The sequence below is a fragment of the Mirounga angustirostris genome, unplaced genomic scaffold (assembly GCF_029215605.1).
Source record: "Mirounga angustirostris isolate CCGP_5_RB_7025 unplaced genomic scaffold, mMirAng1.0.hap1 SCAF_2, whole genome shotgun sequence".
NCBI lineage: Eukaryota > Metazoa > Chordata > Mammalia > Carnivora > Phocidae > Mirounga > Mirounga angustirostris.
Window position 1 is genome coordinate 69,426,035 of NW_026991710.1, and position 13,051 is coordinate 69,439,085.

A 13,051-nucleotide genomic window follows, 5' to 3' on the forward strand; every position below is an offset into this window, starting at 1 on the left:
GCTCAGTTGGTTAAGCGTCTGCCTTCAGCTCAGGTCATGATCCCAGGGTCCTGGGATCGAGCCCCTGCATCGGGCTCCCTGCTCAGGGGGAAGCCTGCTTCTCCCTCTCCCACTCCCCCTCATTGCGTTCCCTCTCTCGCTGTGTCTCTGTCAAATAAATAAATAAAATATTTAAATATATATATATATTTAAATTATCTATCCTAAATTCTTTAAAAGTTTTCATTAAGGAATGATGTTGGATTTTAGAAAATCCTTTTCATTATCAATTGAAACACTCATACAGATTTTTTTTTCTTCTTTGACTTACTAATATAGTCAACCAAATGAATAAGTTTTCTATTACTGAATCATTCTTATATACCTGGCATAATTCTTCTTAATTTTGCCATTGCATTTGTAACATAGTTTTGGGGTCTACATGTATCTTAAGTATTTTAATTTTACATTATATCCAAAAGGAGATTAACTTGTAGATTTCTCTTTTGTGTACTCTTTACACTCTTTATCAGGTTTTGGTATCGTAGCCATTTATTTTAAAACCAGCCTTTTACCTCATACAAAACAGAAGGATTACTGGTGAAAAAGCCTTGAGGGCAACCACCTGAAATGGCCTTAAGGGGCGGGGGGGCGGGGAGGGCGGAACAAGGCTCACAACACTGGTTTGTCTACTTTTCAGAAAATTTGCAACACTATACTCTTCATACTTTCTTGAATTTGCAAGCTATTCCAAGTATTATGGATTTGCTTTTCTTTCTGATAAATATATGAACTTTCTTTCAATGACAATGACCTTAGCATTGTTATACATGAACCAGAACACTTAAAAACACCTATTTCAGAAAATGGGGGAAGGACTGGGGAAAGGGCTCTAATCCTTCACTTCTGTCTCTAGTTCAGCTGGGCTGGTCTTCTCACTGTTAATTACTATCACCACTCTATTCCTGCTGTTGCACTTTGGTTTAATGTTGTTTCCTTCATTTGTCTTTCCTCATGGGTGCTTCCTTCATCCCACTACCTACTCTTCTTCAAAGCCCAGTTTAAATTCCCCTGCTCCTTAATATGACTAATTCAGCCCATTCAACCTACCACATACTTTCATCTGCTATTGTACTCAAAGTTTGGCTGCACATTCTAGCCATAATCTCAAATTGTTTCAAGAATGCTACTTTTCTTTCTTAGGCGCTGTGGTTAGCTCCCTGAGGGCAAGGACCTTATCTTAAAATTTTGCTCTGCATTTTCCATTGTATTTAGTGCTGTGAGTAATTACATTCAGTGCATACTTGCAAGGTATATTTGACTAAACACATCCATCACAGTTATTCATTTAGTAAATGAGATAATGAGAAGTCAAGTGCTTGCCAAAGGTAAATCATTACTATTAATTCCCTCATTCATCATACATGTACAGCAGCCTCAGGGGCTAGGGAACCTAGAATTGCAGTTTTAATTTCACCTCAGATCTCTCCATTTTGGAGCCAGCCATGAAGTTTAGATTCACCTAGGGCTCAACACTATCAGCCCAGGACCGCGTTTACACGTCCCCTATCCAGAGTGGACCAGGTTGCCTTATCCGAGAATAAACCCAAACTGTTGAAACTCAAATGACAAGATACTGTTTGCTCATGAATTCAGTAAGTCTTCTTTGTCAATTGTTGAAACCCAAATCTTTCTGTCTGCAGGAGGGGTATAGCTGCTAGGACATAACTTTGCCAAGTGGCAATGTGTAGTCCTATATAAAAAATGCATATTCTTTATTTTAGTCGATTACCTGGAACCTTTTAACTTTTTTAACTTTAGGATTATCTTAGTTTCAGAGGAATTTTAACAGAATAATTTACCTACTTTTTCCAAGAATACTGAGTATTTGAGTTTCCCCGAGGGCACCTGGGGTTGACGAAGTGCTGCCAGCACACCTTTGAGGATCACTTTACAACTGGGGGAAAACTCACCGAGCTGTTTTCGTTGACCCCGCCATTTCCAAGTTGCTATATTGCTGCAGGGAGCTGGCACAGCCCTGCTCTTTCTCTCTTCCCTCTTCTCCTCACCCTTTCAAAGCCCAAATCCGCCCTGTGAGAATATGGAAACAAGGCTGGAGCCCAGGGAGGGCGAGGGGGGAGGGGCTATTTAGAGTCACAGGGCAAGAGCAAGCAGTTAGACATTTTTCACTCTCCCTCACACTCTCTAGGGCCATAAAGTTCTGCTTCTGAAGTTGGAAGCGTGGGGGCGGTCGGCCGCGTTTTCAACTTGGCCTAAAATTAGGAGTGCACACTGCAGGGGGGAGGAACTTCGCTGCCCCGCGACCAACCTGAGCGTCTGCTTAGCCAGAACACTAAAAGCCAGGCCCTAGGCACCGGTTGTCATGGGAACCGGGGCGCTGGTCTCCCCGGCGACCCCGTCCCTAGGGAGGGGGCGGAACTGGAGGCCGGGAGGACCAATGGGGCGGAGGCGAGCGCCCGGTCGCGGATCGCTCTCCTCCTAGAGCCCGCGAAGGCTTTTGAGTGACAGGAACGGGGGCGGGGCCGGCGCGGGTGGCTGAGGTGGAGCCCGTGCTGGCTAGTAGCTCCCGCGGCGGCGGTGCGGCGAGGCTCACACACCATGATCACCGCCCCTAGGGACCGTCTTGCGGGCGCGCGGCACTCCCTAGCTCCCTGGTCCGCCTCAGCCCCCTCGGCAGCGCTCGGAGCCGGCTGCAGCACTTGAGCCGGCCCTCGCCGGAGGGTTTGGCGAAGCTCTGGGAGGCGCGCGGAGCGCAGGAGGGCGGAGAGGGTACTCCAGCGCTCGGGGGTCAGGCGGTCGGCCGGGGTCGCCGCTGGAGGGGCGTTTCCGAGGCGTGGAGGAGGAGGAGATGCTGCTCCTCTTCTCCCCCTCCCCAGGCTCCTTCTTCAGCTCCTTCGGCCCACGCCCGCAGCCGCTTGGCGGGGAGGAGGTGGTGGCTCTCGGCGCCCGAGGCTGCTGCCGGCGGCCCGCCCCGACGCCGCGTCGGCTCAGCCCTTGCCTCGCGCTCCAGTAGCAGGACCAGGTCTCCGGACGAGCGGGTAAGGACGAAGAGCAGCCCTGGGCTCTTGGTGTGGATATGCGGTAGTGGGAAACAAAGTACACCACGCTCCCTGTCCTCCTCTCCCAGCTTTTGCTCCGGCCCCTGAAACCAACTCCTCTGTTGCCCTGGTGGGGAAGGAACTTTGCTTTGGTTTTCGTGGTGCGGTGGCTGGGTGGGGAAGGATGAGATGAAATTTCATTGTGAATTAGGTAGACCCACCTTCTCCGCGGAGGAAAGCCGGATTCTGGAGACTGAAACCCCAGAGGGGGAGTAAGAGATTGCGAGGTAGTAGGGAGTGGCATCGCCCCATCTTGCTAGTACAGCTCTGCGATGTGCGTGCTGTGGGAAGGGATCCCGAAGTCTGTTTCTAATTTCTGTAAATGACTGTGGACATGGTGTGGTTAGAGGCCGCCCAGAAGAATGTGTATATGTAAGGGCTCAGGGAAGAGGGGGTGGGAAGGGAGGAAGACGGGCAGAGGGAGAGACACTGCCTGATGCAAGCTCTTTAATTGCTTTTCTTATCCCTGCCTCAGTTAAATCCCCCACCCCCACCCCCACCCCCACCCCGCCTTTGCTCGTTGCTGGATTCTGAGTACAGAAAGTTGGAAAGCTAAAGTTTGCTAAAGTCGAGTAAGTTCTTACAAAGTTTAATTGCCCTATGTTGTGAATATATTGGAGAAGGGGGGATGGGGAGAAATACTACGACTAAAATAGATTTGTAGCAATACAGTTTTCATTGGCCTTATACATACATGATTGACACCTCCACACACTTCCAACTAATCTCTTCGACAGCCTTGTGTTATGTTCGTTTAATTGCATCTTTGAAACAACAAACGCGGTGACTTCATAGGGAGCTGCTTGGAGCTGAGTTTACCTCTCAGAAAATGGGGCAATCGGGTTTGTTTTCAAGGCGGGGACCTAAACAAAATGTAGGACACCTGATCTGCGGGATGAAGGGCACTGGTAACTAATTAGCAAGACTTAAAATTTTACATCTGTAGAGTTTTACTGAAGGATGGGAAAATAAAGCAAAGTCGCTGTATTATGAAACAAGTGTTGGTATTTTCCCAAATTCGTGATGACTGGGTTAGCAGGATCAGAGTGAAAACTTGCATCATGCTCACTGGTTGCTTTTGGTGGTGCTTTGATAAACATTATTTCTCCTTTTAATATCATTAGTATTTTTATTACGTCTATGCTTTTATTGATTCAGTAAATTCATACAGAGGCGAACTAACTGCTTTTTTAACCAATTCTAAATTTATTATACTTTTCCATAATAACATTGTGTCCTAACTTTGATGTTCTAGAGGCTTTGTGGGAGTATGTGTGGGGGAGAAGGTAGGATGGAAGCTGGAATTAAGGTTAGAAAAATATCTATGGTTAGTTATTAAGAAAAGATTAATTTGTAGTGACTTTCACTTTTACAATTAGAGAATTATGACTTTTACCATTATTTAGGTCTGTCTTTTGAATTTACATTTGTGCCACCAAAATGTTTACTTCATGTAAAGCTACTTAGTTTTTGGAGGGTGATTACTAGCATCCAAAAATATTTATAAATAATTTTTCATGTCACACAAATACACAAACTGTTAAAACCAATGCCAATTTAAAGGATGAATTTGGGCACTGTAATAGGGATTAAAAATTGTAGAACTTACATTATCTTTAACTGGAGGCCTTCCTCCAATGCAGGAAGTGAGTGTGAGAATTGGCTAATCAGTTGTTTCTGTGTAGATAATAGGTATCATTCTTTAAAAAAAAAAATGGAGTTTGTGTATTCTTTATTATTAAGAAAAAACAGGTCTAATCCTTGCTTTGTTCCACTTTTAATAGGCTAAGGATTGGATGGGGGAGCATTGTAGCTTCTCTTTATCAATTGAGTATATTTTTTTCCAGCTCATCAAATTGCCCAGCCTCAAACATATGGGGGGCAGGGGCGGGGCGGGTAGGACTACTGGGGATAAGCTACCGCTGCTGCTTCCTCTTCTTTGACAAGAGTTTGTAATTTTTAAATAAATTATGAAACATTTTTTGGAGTATAATTAAATAGTAATTAATACCATTTGAAATTGAAAAGAAACACTACCATACACTAAGCCGGTGCATTTATGAGTTAATCCTGTCAATGTATTCTTATTTTGGAATATGCTATGGGAGAAGTCTGTGCCATTAATTAGAACAATGAGCTGAAGGTATTCTTTCGTGCCTCAGATGTAAATAAATGTGACTCATTTGTGTTAATGTCACTTTACAGGGTAGGGGCCTGAAAAAGGAGAAAAGATACTGAGTCTTAGGATAGAAGGATTAGTGCTGATAGGTAGGGAGTGGGGGTCTGTTGCTTTGGATTTACCTTTTTTTTTTTTCCCTGAGAACCTTTCTCCCCTAATTTGAAAATTAAGGTGGGTTGAACAACTCAGGAACTGAATTTTTAAAAGATTTCTTTTAATGAGTAAATTAATGTAAGACTTTCAGTGGCCTAGGTTAAAATAAAAGTTCTACACTCAGTGTAAATATATCAAAACTACGGTCTGCAAACTGCTCTGTGAGGAGTTCCAATAATCCTTTAAGTGGAGGGGGTAAAATGAAAAAGTCTTTAAAACCCCTGTCTTATTCCTGTTTACTGTCAGGCAGCTGTGAATAAGCATCTTGTTCTATCCTGTCCGAAGAATGTGTGACTATACCTAATAGCTTATGAGGCAGTAGGAGACCAATTGTTTAAGTTCTTAGGATAAAAGGCAGCTACTCCTAAATGGTCTAGTGTAGCGGCTGGTGTAGATTTGAACCATAGACAAACCTGTTTTCCCAGGGTTTGCCATCAGATAACCTGGATAATGCCAGAACAGGGACTGGTTAAGCACCTGTTTTAGTATGTTTGCCTTATCCTGCGCTCCACCACTGAATCCTGCTTTTTCTTTCTTTTTCTTTTCCTTTTTTTTGTTTGATTCCAGTGTGAAAATTTACTGAAACAAACTTCCCCAGGGAGAATCCTTCTGCTGTAGAGTGTGGACTTTACTGTTTGACAAACATATGTCCAGTCCTAGGGAATATCTTTAAATCTACTTTCCACATCTGTAAATAAATTAATAATATATACCTCCCAAGATATGTTGAGGATGAAATTAAATAATATACATGAAATTGGCAAAGGCAAGTTGACACTCAATATTTAGTTTATTTCCTTCCTTTCTAATTTCTTTTACATAATTGAATAACATTCAGTGATAATAAAAATCTATGATTGGGGGCGCCTGAGTGGCTCAGTGGGTTGAGCGTCTGCCTTCGGCTGGGGTCATGATCCCAGGGCCCTGGGATAGAGCCCCGCATCGGGCTCCCTGCTCAGCGGAGAGCCTGCTTCTCCCTCTCCCTCTGCCTGCCATTCTATCTGTGCTCTCTCTCTCTCTCTCTGTCAAATAAATAAATAAAATCTTTAAAAAAAAAAAATGATTGTATAACCCAAATCACTTCTGAATGTTTAGAATGTGTAGCTCATATTTAGCCCTTAGGTGTTTTGACTTGAATTTGGGTTGTCAAAGGCCCTCTTTGCCTACCAGCAAAGCAATGTCTTAGTACTGCGTCTATGCTTAATAAACAGTTTCTCATTTTCTTTCTAGTTTAGTAATGCTCAACTCTGGCTCTATGTTAGAATCTCCAGGGTAGCTTTAAAAAGCTTTTATGCCCAGGACTCAACCCAAACCAATTAAGCCAAAAGCTTGGGGGGATGAGACCCAGGCATCCATATTTTTGGAAGCTCCCAAAGAAAATTACAACTTGGAGCCAACTTGTGAACCAATATTCTAGTCCTGTCTAGAAAATGAGTACAGAAAATTTGTCCCCACAAATGCAGCATCATTTTTATATTGTGTCATAATCCTTTCGTCTTCATTAAAGTCATAAGAATTAAAAAAAAAATTTTTTTCAGAAGCATCTATGTATATGCCCATTTACAAGACTTTTACTATTTGAATCAGAATTTAAGGTACGAATATTTCCCTCTACTTCTTTAGTGCTGCACTGTCCAATGTTGTAGTCCAGATACCTGTGGCTAAATTTACATTAATTAAATGATATTTAAGATTCAATTTCTTATTCCCACTAACCATATTTGAAGTGCTCAGTAGCTGCTTGTGGCTAGTAGTTGCCGTATCGGACAGCTCAGATATGGAACATTTCTATAATCACAAAAGTCTGTATTACCTGAAGGATTTTTTAAAAATTTTAATTTTTTACTGTAGTATAGTTGATATACTACCTAGAGGTTTTGAAATTTATATTCCATTTTCTCATCATCTGAAGTGGGTGTGTATATTCATTTTCCTTAGCTTTGTAATTTAAAATATAATATTTCTTATAGTTTTTTTTTTTAAAGATTTTATTTTCCGACAGAGAGAGAGTGAGAGAGATAGCGAGAGCAGGAACACAAGCAGGGGGAGTGGGAGAGGGGGAAGCAGGCTCCCTGCAGAGCATGGAGCCCACTGTGGGGCTCTACCCCAGGACCCTGGGATCACGACCTGAGCAGAAGGCAGATGCCCAACGACCGAGCCACCCAGGCGCCCCTATAGTTTTTTTTCTAATGTGGAGAAATACCACATATTTGATGCTTATATTACATCTTTCCTCAATCTGCTATACCTAGTTACAAGGTTTTCCTTTTCAAAGTTAACTCAGAGGTGGAACTTCAGTGTACTTGTGTGCATTATTTGTATCAGTATGCCCTGAATCTAACCCATGACTTAATTGCCCTTGTGTACTCCAACAGTTTCAGGTTGGGAAATAGAGAACGTCATCATTTCAATTCAAGTGTTGGAATTTGATTCAAGGTTTTTCTATCTGGTGAAGGTGTTTTTGTTTTTTGTTAGTTTGTTTTTATTTTAGTTATAGAAACTCTTAGTTGTCATATGATATGATTCAATTTCCCAGCAGAAAACCATTATATTAGTTTTAACATGAACATACAGATGCATGAGAGACTTTATTCTTTCCCACAGGGAAAGTATCCCCTTCAACAAAGTATGAGGTTCCTAAACAATTTGAGGTGGTTGGAAGCTAATTCTATGTCATGAATTTTATTGGTGTTTACCACTTGTTAACTACTGATGCACAGCTTAGAAGAAACTATGATGTGTTTAGTCCATCTCATTTTTTTTTTAAAGGTTTTATTTATTTGACAGAGAGAAAGACAGCCAGAGAGGGAACATAAGCAGGCGGAGTGGGAGAGGGAGAAGCAGACTCCCTGCTGAGCAGGGAGCCCGATGCTGGGGCTCGATCCCAGGACCCTGGGATCATGACCTGAGCCGAAGGCAGACGCTTAACGACTGAGCCACCCAGGCGCCCCTAGCCCATCTCATTTTTATACCACCCCCCCAAACACCTAAAATATCAGTTTTCTTTATTGGTTTAGTGTGTTCTGAGTAGACATGGAAACAAATCATTTTCAATTAAAAGTATTTTTTTTTCTATTGGTAGATGGTACATTTCTTTTTACATAAACACATGCTTTTTTTACCTACTGGGGTCAGACAGGTTGCATCCAGGATAATGAGAGTTCTTTTGAAAGGATGCCTGATGGAATGTTTTGTATACAATATTGTTTTCATGTTTTGAAGCTTTCCCACTTAGCTCTAATGTAGTCTGTGGAAGAAAAATGAAACTTTCTTGTTGAATAACTTAAGGTTAGAATGATTATGTAACTTGAGAATGTGGTAGAAATATTCAAAGTTGGTGTTTTTTGTTTGTTTCTTTTTGGGGTTTTTTTGGAAGAAAGAGCATGGGAATTTTTTAAAATTAGGGAACATTTTTAAGAAGCTTAGTTTCTCTCAGCACTGCTAAGTATTACTTAATGCACTTTTTCTGTAATTTTTAAAATAAACATTTAAATTATTAAGAGATGATTATTTTAGGTCTTAGTGTAGTCAGATATCTCTTCTAGAGAACATTATGTAATTCAGTTTTGAAGTGAAAAAATCAGCATTTTGGTACAGGAATTTCCCTCATTGTAAGGTTTTGATTTATTCCCTCCTCAGTGTCTTTCATATTCTTGACCTGTGCTGAGATGTAATTTTATGGAATTATTTGAACATAGTATAATTCATCCTTCACACAATCTGCCTTAATTTTATTCTGATGATAATATCTATACTTAGCTTAAGGTATAAGTGTCAGGCAGTATTTCAAATTTATATAACGTAGCTCAATTTTCTAAGTATTGTGTGAAAATCTACCAAAGCTAAAATAGCTGTACTTCATGAAAGCTAGAATAGATGTTTTGTTAAAACAAAAAACAAAACAAAACCCTGATAGTTAAAAAAAAATACAGATAGATATAGATACCTATATCTATGTATATATATAATATAATAGAAAACAGTTCAGGAATGATCAATTATCAAACTAAGAGAGATAAAACTGTATTGTAGATATGTATCATTCAATTGAGTTCAATCAGAACTTCGAAATTCTGGCACTGCTTTGAGGTGTATACAAATGAATAGCAAAAAGGAAATGTGTTATTACATAATACCCAGCAATACTGGTAACTTTAGTTATAATTCAAGTCAGCATTCCCTCCAACACTCATATGATACAATTCTTTCACTTACAATGAAAAATCTAGACTGTATTCTCCATTATTAAAATTTAATAGGAATTTCCTTTAATCTTTAAATAAAAGAAAATATTTTAATGTGGCCATGTAATATATCATACTCATTGTGTAACTGAAGACCATACTGAGTTATGTTTTTGAGTAAGATTGCATCTGAATCTTTCTCGGTGTTTATGTTAGTACATCAAGACTTTTTTTTTTTTTTTAAGATTTTATTTATTTGCGAGAGAGACAATGAGAGACAGAGAGCATGAGAGGGAGGAGGGTCAGAGGGAGAAGCAGACTCCCTGCTGAACAGGGAGCCTGACATGGGACTCGATCCTGGGACTCCGGGATCATGACCTGAGCCGAAGGCAGTCGCTTAACCAACTGAGCCACCCAGGCACCCCAGTACATCAAGACTTCTAACTTCAAAGGAATTTTAAGATTGTATTGAGATACTAAGATTTAATTGAAAAATGAGTGATACTGTTCTTCCACCTAAATGGATACTAAAGAATCACTGTTGGTGAGCCAAGCTAGCTGAGTGTTTTTCTAGTAGCTGTATTGATGAATCAGGACCAATCTGACCACATTCTGATGTCCAGTTCCCTTTCTAATTGTTCTTTATTCAGTAAATATACATTGAATTCCTGTTATCTGCCAGTAACTCTGCGAGGCACAGAAGGGACACATTTCTAAGACAGCAGATAAGTGGAATAATCTCTGGACACATAGCTTTAATTACTTGAATTCATGCCAACTAAGTCCATCTATTGACAGGATATATTGACATAGAACAGCTGTGAAGATAAAATTAAACAACATGTAAAATTGCCTTGTAAAACTTTGCAAACACATGTGTACCTATCTGAGTATATATGAATTGTTTTTAGATGCAGCTGTGCATGGTACTGACCACTCTTGCTTGATTTAGAGAGACAGAATAGCATGGTATTTAGAGCATAGACTCGAGCTAGTCTGCTTGGGTTTTGATTTCTTTCTTTCTTTTTTTCTTTAAGATTTTATTTATTTATGTGACAGAGGGAGAGAGCACAGCAGGGGGAGCAGTAAAAGGAGAGGGAGAAGCAGGCTCCCCACTGAACAGGCAGGGAGCCTAATGCTGGGGGTGGGGGTGGATCTCGATCCCAGATCTCTGGGATCATGACCTGAGCCAAAGGCAGACGCTTAACCATCTGACCCACCAAGGCACCCCTGGGTTTTGATTTCTGAATATGATTTAGTTTTAGTTTGTGTAAGTTTCTTAACCTCACTGTACTTTAATTTCCTCATCTGCAAAATGAAGATAATGATCAGGCCTCTTACGGGATTTTTTTAAGGACCAAATGAGTTAATACACATAAGCACTTAGAGCAGTACCTAATGCAAACTAAGTATTTAATAAATATTAGCTGTTATTATTTTTGGTATACTCTGATTTATAAGAGGTCTATTTGTTTTGTTTGTTTGTTTGTTTTAAAGATTTTATTTATTTATTCATGAGAGACAGAGAGAGAGACAGAGAGAGAAGCAGGCTCCCAAGGAGCAGGGAGCCCGATGCGGGACTCGATCCCAGGACCCTGGGATCATGACCTGAGCCGAAGGCAGACGCTTAACCGTCTGAGCCACCCAGGCGCCCTGTTTTGTTTGTTTTAACACTGGGTAAAGGTAATACATGAACTTAAATGTGCTTTTTTGTTTCAGTTTATGGCACTACTTTGTTCCTTGGGTTACATGTTTCTTCCACTTATTACTTGAACTTATGTGATGTGTGCCTGATTTTTATACACTTAGTGGAACTTGTAAAAATAAATGTCATTCTCTTCAAACTATTCATTTTTAGAACATTACATCTCCTGTTTGGAGTTACTTTTAAAACATACAGCATGGTGTTTTGGTTTTTTTTTTTTAAGATTTTTATTTATTCATGAGAGACAGAGAAAGAGAGAGAGGCAGAGGGAGAAACAGGCTCCCTGCTGAGCAAGGAGCCTGATGCGGGACTCGATCCCACGACACTGGGATCATGACCTGAGCCAAAGGCAGATGCTTAAACCATTTGAGCCACTCAGGCGCCCTACAGCATGTTTTTTTGAATCTCCTTTTTGGTGCCAGACCTATTTGAGAGTAGGTTTGATTCAATTAAATAATAGATGTGTTATTGTTTTAGAAAGGTGAGTGTTTAAGGAGTATAATTTGAATTAAAATGAAAAATGCTTATACGGTAAAAGGAGTGATTTTTAAAATATGGCTCTAAACGTAATTAAAAAAGAGAGTCCCAGAAATGTTTCTTTATTTATTTATTTATTTATTTATTTTAAGATTTTATTTATTTGCGAGAGAGAGAATGAGAGACAGAGAGCATGAGAGGGAGGAGGGTCAGAGGGAGAAGCAGACTCCCTGCTGAGCAGGGAGCCTGACATGGGACTCGATCCCGGGACTCCGGGATCATGACCTGAGCCGAAGGCAGTCGCTTAACCAACTGAGCCACCCAGGCGCCCCCCAGAAATGTTTCTGATATTATGTTTGAGGACAAGGTTATGTATCCTTCTAAAGTATCTATTTTGAAAGATAACACTCTCGGATATATAAATTCTAGTGTATTTAAATGTACATGTTCACAAACTCACAAACACACAGAGCTATTATCTAATATTTGTAAATCTTATGTTGCTGTGCTCCTGGGAGTGTTGTATAGCATAAACTAAAATTGTTTAGAATATATTTTTGGACACTCTTCCCTAACTAATACTGTGAACACGTTTAGAATCTTTCATATGCTAATATACCTTATTAATCTCCCAGATGATATATATATATATAATTTTTCATTTATTTGTCAATAATTATAGAATTCATAATACATATCTTAACATCTGATAATAGGAGCACTGATTTGAGAAATGCTACCTGCAATATTCTTTGTGCTTGCCCTATCCAAGACCAATGCAGTGAATTATTTTGCTTTTTCCGGTAGAAATTGCATAGGATTGCTAGTACAAGAGACCTAAATACAGTGTACAAGGACAATGGCCTAAAGAAGGTAGGGATTTATTTTTCTCTAACATACCACAAAATCCAAGCATAATACTCCAGATCAAGCATGGCAGTTTCAAGACATGGTAGTGAACTCAGACATCTTTTTTCTTTTCTATCTCCTTGATGCATGGCTTTCATCCTCAAGATGGCCTGTGGTCACAAAATGACTGCCAGCATTCTGTTCAAAATGTTGTCTTTCTAGGTAGGCAGAATATGGAAGAAATGGGGGAAATGGCAGAAAAGGTGTGCCTTCCAGATGAGTCAGATCCTTTCAAAAAGTTTTCTTGGAAGGCTTACCTAGTGACTTCTATTTATACTGGCCACCCCTACTTGCAATGGGAGCTGGGAATTCTAGTTTTTCTGGATACTTGGCTATCCCAAAACTA

General features: G+C 40.3%; 1 protein-coding gene across 5 annotated transcripts in view; it reads left to right on the top strand.

Moving 5' to 3' along the window:
* The first annotated feature begins 2,574 nt into the window (after positions 1 to 2,574).
* Positions 2,575 to 13,051, top strand: part of PTPN13 (protein tyrosine phosphatase non-receptor type 13) — a 210,665-nt gene continuing 200,188 nt past the window's right edge. For all 5 annotated transcript variants that reach the window (XM_045880821.3, XM_045880823.3, XM_045880824.3 and 2 more), the window contains exon 1: positions 2,575 to 3,038. The gene's annotated coding sequence lies outside the window, so the exon portion shown is untranslated. The remainder of the gene's footprint in view (positions 3,039 to 13,051) is intronic.